General features: G+C 38.7%; 1 long non-coding RNA gene across 1 annotated transcript; it reads left to right on the forward strand.

Moving 5' to 3' along the window:
* Positions 1 to 2,636: 2,636 nt before the first annotated feature.
* On the forward strand, positions 2,637 to 7,434 carry LOC108585843. The gene is made up of 2 exons (XR_001902346.3): positions 2,637 to 3,176; positions 6,719 to 7,434. It is a non-coding gene; the product is annotated as an uncharacterized LOC108585843 (long non-coding RNA).
* The last annotated feature ends 788 nt before the right edge of the window (positions 7,435 to 8,222 follow it).

Genomic DNA, 8,222 nt, shown 5'->3' on the forward strand with positions numbered 1-8,222 from the left:
CATTAATGTCTCTTTTTTTTTTTTTAACTGCTGTTGCTTTAAAGTTTGTTTTGTCTGACATAAGAATAGCTACTCTTGCTTGCTTTTGGTGTCCATTGCATGGAATATCTTTGTCCACCCCTTTACCTTAAGTTTATGGGAGTCTTTATGTGTTAGGTGGATCTTTTGAAGACAACAGACACTTGGTTGGTGAATTCTTATTCATTCTGCCATTCTGTATCTTTCAAGTGGAGCCTTTAGGCCATTTACATTCAATGGTAGTAATGAGAGATGAGGTACTATTCTATTCATCAAGCTATTTTTTTTTTTTTTTAGCCAGGATACCTTGTTTTTCCCCTCTTGTGTTATTGTTATATAGGTCCTGTGAAATGTATGCTTTAAGGAGATTCTATTTTGATGTATTTTAGGGTTTGTTTCAAAATTAAGAGCTCCTTTTAGCAGTTCTTGTAGTTCTGGCTTGGTAGTGGTGAATCCTCTCAGCATATGTTTGTGTGGAAAAGACTGTATCTTTTCTTCATTTATGAAGCTTAGCTTCACTGGGTATAAAATTATTGGCTGATAATTGTTTTGTTTAAGGAGGTTAAAAATAGGACCCCAATCGCTTCTAGCTTGTATGGTTTCTGGTGAGAAATCTGCTGTTAATCTGATAGGTTTTCTTTATAGGCTACCTGATGCTTTCATCTCACAGCTCTTAAAATTCTTTCTTTTGTCTTGATTTTAGAGAATCTGGGGCTTTCTGACAGCTGAACTGTAATAACCTGATGACCATGTGCCTAGATGATCTTTTGTAATGAATTTCTCAGGTGCTTTATGAGCTTCTTGTATTTGGATGTCTAGATCTACAGCAACACTGGGGGAATTTTCTTTGATTTTTCCCCCAAATACATTTTCCAAACTTTTGGATTTCTCTTCTTCCTGAAGAGCACCGATTATTCTTAGATATGGACATTTAACATAGTCCTACACTTCTTGGAGGCTTTGTTCATTTTTCTAATTCTTTTTTCTTTGTTTTTGATGGATTGGGTTAATTCAAAAGCCTTGTCTTTGAGCTCTGAAGTTCTTTCTTGACCTGCTTGTTTGATTCTATTGCTGAGATTTTCAGTATATTTTGCATTTTTCTGTGCCCTTGATTTCTAGAAGTTATTATTTTTTATTTGTGCTATTTCACTGAAAAATGTTCATTTCATATCTAAAATCATGCTTTTGGTTTCTTTAAGTTGGACTTCACCTTTCTCTGGTGCCTCCTTGATTACCTTAATATTTGACCTTCTGAATTCATTTTTCTGGTAATTCAGAGATTTTATCTTGGTTTGGATCCATTGCTGGTGAGCTGGTATGAACTTTTGGGGGTGTTAAATAACCTTATTTTGTCATATTACCAGAATTGTTTTTCTGGTTCTTTCTCATTTGGGTAGACTATGTCAGAGGGATCATCTTGGATTCAAGCACTACTGTTCTGATTCTTTTGTCCCGTGGGGTGGTCCCTTTATATGGTGTTTTCCCCCTTTTCCTAGGAATGGGGCTTCCTGAGAGCCAAACTGTAGTAATTGCTTTTGCTCTTCTGGGTCTAGCCCCCCAGTGGAGCTACTGGCCTCCGGGCTGTTACTGGGGAGTGTCTGAGTGTCTGCAAAGAGTCATGTGATGTGATCTGTCTTCAGGTCTTGCAGCTATGGATGCCAGCACCTGCTCCAGCAGAGACAGCAGGGGAGTGAAGTAGACTCTGTGAGGGTCCTTGGTTGTGTTTTTGTTTAGTGCACTGCTTTTGTGTTCGTTGGCTGCCAGCCGAAAGGTGGTGCTTTCAAGACTATCAGCTGTGGTCCTATAGGGAAGATGCAAACTTGCTGTAGGGACACCTGGTAAAGCATTCAGGATTCTCATGTAGTGAGCAGGACCATAGGACTCCCAAGAGATTATGACCTTTGTTTTTGGCTGCCAGGGTGGGTAGAGAAAGACCACCAGGAGGGGGCAAGGATAGGCATGTCTGAGGTCAACCTCTCCTTGAATGGGGCTTGCTGTGGCTGATGTGGGGGATAAGGGTATGGTTCCCAGTCCAGTGGAGTTATATTCCCAGGGGGATTATGACTGCCGCTGCTGAGTCATACAGGTCACCAGGGAAGTGGGGAAAGCTGGCAGTCACTGGCTTCACCCTGCTCCCATGCAACAGGCAGTCCTAAAGGCTGGTGTCACTCCAACTGTGCCTCTCCAAGAGCACCAAGTCTATTTCCAGGTAGCCAGTGACCAGGGTTGAGAAGTTGCCCTAGACCACAAGCCTCCCCAGTGAGAAAGCAAGCAGATTCACAGATTTTTGACATCTTGGGGAGCCTGCAGTGGTGATGCAGTTCATTCCAGGGGTCTGTGAATTCTTTCAGATTTCCTGTTATTTTCCTGAGGTTCTTGGAGCAAAAGTTCACTATATGTCTCCATACACTGCTCTGTCCATCCAAGTGGGAGCTGAAAGCTAGTCCTACTTCCTATCCACCATCTTAATCCTGTGTCTCATTCTGTCTTTTAAATGAGACCAACACCTCTAGGTTTTGCCATGGTATCCAGTGGTCCTTATTATTATGACTTTGAGTTCTATCTACATTTTTTTCACATGTATATTTTGCTTTATTTTGAATTTGGATATCAACATATATTTACATAGAAATTGGTTTGTATTTAAAAATATTTTTTAATCTAAAATTGTTTAATGTTTTCAAAATATTGAAAATATTTTGCCAGAACTTTTATAACTTTATCACAGGACTGTAGAAGGGGAATCTATTCAAGTTTTCTCTGCCATATTGCCAGAAATTGCCTCTACTGACTTTAAATAATAAGAAAATTGAGGCTAGGCTGAATTAAAATTTTCCTAAGGACGTATAGCTTTTAAAAAGCAGGATTAAAATTCAAATACAAATTACCACAATGCCTAGCATTGTGCTTAATGTATAACAGAGTCTCAATAAATGCTTAATGTTTAAATGTCTACATTTAACAAGAGAAATAATAAATATTTGGTATTGCCATCAACGATGGAGTGAGTCAGAGTAACAAATCTGTTCCTTTCTAAACTTCACAGCTGAAAGAAAGTCTCAAGAGCCACCGATGTCTTAGATATTCCTGTATTTCAGACTCTACTACCCAGGCACCCAAAGAAGAAATGATTAACCCTGGATGCTGCCTCAGTCCAGGTAAGGAGATCTGTGATGTGATGCTGGCATTTTGGGAATGCTCAGTAATTTATCATTCAAGTCCTTTACAAATGCTATACATTTCTTTTCTGAATCATCCTGATCCTTCATCCAGTAGTCACGTTCTGAACAAAGCAAATGTTAACAGAGGACGAGGCAGCCAGCATTTTAATCCAGCTTTAAACGCTGGCTGAATTTCATGTAATTTACAAAGAGCTGTGAATAAGAAAGATCTATTACCTGTATTATTTCAAGAGAGAGAGAAAGAAAACTAATTCAGCTACACAAAATGTATTAAATTATTCATTGGGGCAAGCAGATTTTGATTTCCAAAACAAATATTTTGTTTAAAACCTGTAGTTGAAGTTTAACGTTTATACTATTTGAAATACTACTCAATTATTTTAACTTGTCTCAGTGGTTCAGATCTCATCCTCCTACATCGATTTGTAGCACAGCATCCAGCCTGATGCTGTCAAAATATAGGCCAGACTGTGTTCCTTCCTCCTCTGCTTAGCAACGATGAACAGCTCCTCATCTAGCAGACTCAGAGCCCAAATTCTAACACAGTGGCAATGAGGTACTTACAAAATCTTACCTCTCCTTCTAATTCAATGGCTTCTTCTCCTTTGGCCCTCCCTCTGCCCTTTGGCCACATCTACTTCAGTCCTGTTGGCTTCCTTGCTATTCCTTATACATGTCTGGTGGGCTCCCAGTTAGAGCTCTAACTCTTCGCTCTACCTGCAATGCTCTTCCCCTAGAAAGTCTCATAGCTTGCACTCTCCCTCTTCCATTCAGTCTTGGTTAAATGTCATTCTCCCAGTAAGAACTTCCTGAATAATCCATTTACACTTGAAGCCTGTCTGCCTTGCTCCTTCCCTGACATTCTTGATTCCCTTTTATAAATTTTGTCTTCTTTTCTCTGGAACATTTGTCACCACCTAACATGCTACATGCATGCACATGTGCGCGTGCACACACACACACTTTAAAAAGTACATTTCAATTCATTGTTTGAATACTACTACCATAACGTCAGATTCACGAAGTTTGTTTCTTTCTCCAAATATATCCTCAACTCCTAGAACATTTTCTGACACCATTGCTAAATATTGGACAATGAATAAGTAAATAAGTAGATTAAAATTCCACTTATTGAATCTTTACCATCTAAGACACTTTTTCTATGCATTTTGCATGTATTAATTTACTCAATTGTATGAGGTAGGTAGGTCTTCATATATTTCTAATGTTATAGTTGAGAAAACAAAACATGTAGAGATCACATATCTCTTGCAGTATATATAATGAAACTTCAAAGCAATTTCTCTTTAGCTGGGTAGGGTGGCACACAACTATAGTCCCAGTTACTCTGGAGGCTAAAGTGGGAGGATCACTTGAGCCCAGGAGTTCAAAAATGCAGTGAGCTGTGATCATGCCACTATAATCAAGCCTGGACTACAGAGTGAGGCCTTTCTAGTTATTAATTTATAAATAAATAACTAAAAAATAATTACTCTGTTAAAATATGTGACTGATTTTTCTGTTGCCTACTGAACAGAGTAAATTTTTTTAGCTTTGCATTCAAGAATCTTTGCAACCTGCTCCTTTTCATCTTCCCAGAGGATTGACTGCTATTCTTTTCCAATTGTACTGGGAAGTTTCAACAGAAAGAAAGGGGGGATAGGGAAACGATGATAAGAAGAAGAGGACGAAGACCTATCATAACCACCTTTGATCAAACTCTTTGTGTAACAGGAATCAGGCAAAATCTGTTATGTGAATCATCTCATTTAATCCTCATCACAGCCATGTGTGCAGACTCAGGCTTAGGGAAGTTAAGTAATTTTTTCAAGTTTACGCAGGTAGTCAAGAATCAAGCCATTATTTGACCTGGGACTCTCTGACCTCAAAGTCCAGGCCCTTAGTCACACGTTACACTGGGTTGAAATTAAACTCCTTATGGCGCCAGTTGCATTATATTCTGAGGGCAACTTGGGGTGAAGTGCCATTGCAGCTTTAGCTTGTCCCCTGTATTCATTTTCTATTGCTATGTCACAATTTCCCTACATTGACCAGCTTGATACAACAACCATTTATGAAATCATAGTTCTGTATGTAGAAGCATGGCCCAACCACAACAGTTGCCCTGCTCAGAGTATCACAGTTTCCAGGGTAGTGATTCTTTCTGGAGGCTCTGGGAAAGGGTCCACTTTAGCACTCATTCAAATTCCTAGCAGAATTATGGTGGTTGCAGAACTGAGGTCCCCAGTTCCTTGCTGGAAACCAGCTTCAAAGGCAAAGACATGTGAAGTCTTTCTCAAGATTTCAATCTCTTACTTCCTCTTACTCTGATCTCTAGATCCATATTCAAAAGGCTCATGTAATAAAGTAAGCCTCATTCAGATGATTTCTCTAAGATCAACTGATTTGGGAGATTCATCACATCTGAAAAATCTCCTTGGCTATATAAACAACTGTAATCATGGGAGTGACAATCTATCATATTTGCAGATCTGGGCATTGTAAGGACATGTAAACCAAGGGACTATCTGAAAACATCTTAAAATTCTCTCATCCTCTTCTCCTTCCCTTCATTCTGCACCAGACATCTATTCATTATCCTTATAATTGCATTGTCTCTTTCCTGGAAATACACCATCAGACCCATGAGAATGCTGCCTATACACAAAGAAGCTTGGCCATTGGCCTCAGACCCTCTCTCCCATCTTGTTCTCCAGGGCCCTGAAAGTAGGCTGAGAAGAAGACAAGCATGAAACCTCAAAGGCTGTGTATATCACATGTATTGGTTTCCTATGGCTGCTCTAACAAATTACCACAAACTTAATGGCTTAAAACAACACAAATATATTATCTGACAGTACATTAGATCAGAAGTTTGGCATAGGATTTACCTGGACTAATAAGCAAGGTATCTGCAGGGTTACATTCTCTTCTGGAGGCTCTGTGGGAGAATCACTTTCCTTCCCTTTCCCATCTTTTAGATTCTGCCTGTACTCAGTGGTATGTGGCCTCATTTCCTCCATCTCTCTGACCTTTCTCCATCATCAGTCTCTCTCTCATAACCATAGGCAGGAAAGGACACACTCGCTTAGACTGAATAATCCAGGATAATGTCAAGCTTCATACCCATAGTAGACATGCAAAGCCCCTGTTGTCATGGAATATAACATATTCATAGGTTCCAGTGTTAGGGTGTGAATGGTTTTTGGGTGGTGGGGGGAGGTGTGCATTGCTCACCATAACATCATGTTAAGAAGTTTGGGCTTCCTTCTAAAGATTAGTAAAATTATTGAATGAGTTGCAGCATCAGGTGGCTAAGATAAATTTGCTTTTAGAAAGATTACACAGCTCTAGGTCTGAAACCAATGAACGTAGAATGGTCATATTAACTAAAAATAACTAACGCAGGGTGTACTATTAACCACACTTCTGGTACTTTTTGATGTGTGTTGCCATCCTTAACTCATTTAACCTTTATCAGTTAAATTTATTATACTAACAATATCCCCATTCTATAGGTGAAAAAATGTATGTACAAAAATTTAAATAACGTCACCTAAGATTTCACAATTAGCAAGTGCCGGGGATTCAATCCATGGAGTCTGGAGTCCAGAGCCAATACTTTACTACATGGAACAGCCCTAAACAATGCAGAGAATCTTTCTTCGCAGATTTTGAAAGAGTAAGGAAACATGGTTAGGCACGGTGGTCAGGGAATGCTTTGTAGATGCAGTAGGGCATGGAAAGAGGCCATGAAGAAGAGAGAGGATTCAAAAGAATAGAGAGGAATGAAGAAAGACTTCTGATAAATATGCTTGCTACCATCAATTCTATGTCCTCCGTTTTCTACAAAATACGATCCTTGGCCCCTATAATTGCTTGACTCTAAATGTTTGAAAGAGTGAATCAGAGTTATTATGGAACAATATGCACTGATGGGTATAGTCTCCCCCTTTGATTGGTACTTTGCAAGTTTCACAAATAACTAACCACCTGAGAACTTGTCTCCTTTGAACTGAATTCCATTTTGATTTTGTTCACCTTCTTGATTCTCTTCTTTTTGTGCCAAAATTGTACTTTTGCAAAGATGTTTTCAAAAGTGTTTTTGTTCTGATTTAATGTGCCCAGTTTTCAACATTCTGTCTGAAATTGAGGAGCTGCTGTATGAAAAGTGAATTCATTTGAATGGTGAAGTTTCCTGTGAACAGAAATAAAGTATTGTTTCACTCTGAAACTCCTGAGATTCAGCCACTGTTATTTTATTTCTAGATTTCCTTCCATAGGGTTCTTTAAAAATTTCCAAATGACATCAAACAACCTTCTTGTTATGAAGTAGAAAGTCCTTTTATCTGTAGCTAGGAGGATGCTGTGGGAATTATCAAGCAGGGACAACCAAGGCTATTGTTTTTATAAAAATATATAAACTTTAAAAAGAAAATCTTCCTTCTAGCCACTCATTGTGACATACCTCCTCTATATCTATAATCGTTAAAATCAGAGATGGTTACAGGAAAATATGCCATCAACAATTAGGTAGTGAGAACATCCATGCTCTCACATCCTTCAAGGGAAGAGACAACATTGGCAGAAGGGAGATAAGGGAATGCAGAATTTATTGTTCAAATATTTTGTGCTAAGCAAAGCACTGTGTTATATATTTCACATACCTTAAGTCATTTGGCCATTTGAAAACTCCCTGAGAAAACTATTTGTACCTCCATTCTACAGTTGAATAATGGAGAAAAGCATAGTTTTAAGTTAAGAAAGGGACAAAGAGTTTTAGACATGAAGTCCTTGCCCATGCGTATGTCCTGGATGGTATTACCTAGGTTTTCTTCTAGGGTTTTTATGGTATTAGGTCTAACATTTAAGTCTCTAATCCATCTTGAATTAATTTTCGTATAAGGAGTAAGGAAAGGATCCAGTTTCAGCTTTCTACTTATGGCTACCCAATTTTCCCAGCACCATTTATTAAATAGGGAATCCTTTCCCCATTTCTTGTTTTTCTGAGGTTTGTCAAAG

Source organism: Papio anubis, chromosome 3 (genome assembly GCF_008728515.1).
Source record: "Papio anubis isolate 15944 chromosome 3, Panubis1.0, whole genome shotgun sequence".
Classification (NCBI taxonomy): Eukaryota; Metazoa; Chordata; class Mammalia; order Primates; family Cercopithecidae; genus Papio; species Papio anubis.